The sequence below is a fragment of the Callithrix jacchus genome, chromosome 14 (assembly GCF_049354715.1).
Source record: "Callithrix jacchus isolate 240 chromosome 14, calJac240_pri, whole genome shotgun sequence".
In the NCBI taxonomy this organism is placed as follows: Eukaryota; Metazoa; Chordata; class Mammalia; order Primates; family Cebidae; genus Callithrix; species Callithrix jacchus.
Genome location: NC_133515.1, coordinates 83487913 through 83489542, shown reverse-complemented (window position 1 = coordinate 83489542; position 1630 = coordinate 83487913).

Sequence of the window (1630 nt, the reverse complement as noted above, 5' to 3'; positions counted from 1 at the left end):
CCCACCCACTTCGCTCTCATTCTCCTTCCTGGCACCATGTGAAGAAGGATTTGTTTGCTTTCCCTTCCACCATGATTGTGAGTTTCCTGAGCCTTCCCAGTCACGCAAAACTGTGAGTCAATTAAACCTTTTCCTTTATAAATTACCCAGTCTCAGGTATGTCTTTATTAGCAGCATGAGAACAAACTAACACAGACCTTTAAATATGTGCAGTGTGCTGCATGTCAATTATACCTCAATAAAGCTGTTAAGATAAAACTAAATGAGAAAACAAAACAAAACAAAAAGAAAAAAACCGAGGTTCAGAAATCTTGACCAAGTCTGCAGAACTAGGTGGTGTGTGTAGCCAATGTCGTGTCAAAGTGCATGCCCCTGATACTGCCTCACTTCTTTATTCTCTCTTTTGTATAATTGAGATGGTAATACTTGCTCCTGAGGAATGGGGATACATACTACATGCTCAATAGATGATATTTCCTTTCCTTTACCCTTGTAAACCTACCAACTAGCCAGTGTCTAAGTATCCTGGAGTGTATTCTGTGTTACAGAACCTGAAAATGATTACTTTCTTCATAAAAGAGAGAAAGGCATCCAAGAAAAATACCATATGAAGCCAACAGAGTAGCAAATAGGCCTTACCTTCAGGTATTCTCAGCTATAAATGTCCCAGGCTATAAAATGCAAAGCAACACTCAGGATCAGAGATACATGCATTATTCACAGAAATCTAGGCTGGTTCATTGTGTTGCCTCGTGATGAGAGACAGTTTCCAGAAACAAATAAGGGGAGACAAGCATGTGGAAGCTGCCCCATAGTTAGAAACAATGATATGAAAAATAATTGTTGTATCCAAGGTCACAAAGCTCTTTTGACTGATGTGCCATGCTTGTGTCATAGTAGTGAAATGAAACAAAACAGTACTCCTGGCTGGTCAAGAAACCCGTCTGTTTCCAGGATTTCCTTAGAAGACAGTGACATTTATGTGTTTTTATCCTTTGTCATCAATGTGTTCATGTGTTTAGAAAACAATATCTTCTATTCCTGGATAAATTGAAAATAGCCTGAAAAAAAGAGTCCTCATTTCCAGTTTCCACTGGAATTCTTCTCCCCTGAAGCATTTAGCTGGAACAAATTTATGGGATACTACATACCATGGCTTCCCTATCTTGGATGGGGCTGCCCTAGGCTGTGATTCAAGTTCACCTTGGGTTCTCTTCCTGTCTTGTCCTTTCTATTCGTCTGTTCCACCAAAGTCATGGATGCTTCATGATCACATGCAGCTTATGTTGGTCACATCAATCAACTTAGGGAAATAGGAATAAATAACTCAAGCAAAAACAAAACACAAACGAAAAGCAAAAACAAGACGGGAGAGGATAGTAGATATCTCAGTCCTCAGTTTGTCACCATAAAACACCATCCAGTTCATCAACCTGCAGGCAAACTACCAATAAGAAGTGAATTTCAAATTTATAGTCATAGTTTCATAAATGCTAAGCATAGCAAAAACAGACAGATGCAACCCAGTTCCACTGCCACGTACCAACTCTGTATTTGAGGCAAACTAGTTTGACTACCCTGAGCCTCAGTTTTCTCCTCTGCAAAATGAGAATAATAAATAATTCCAGCC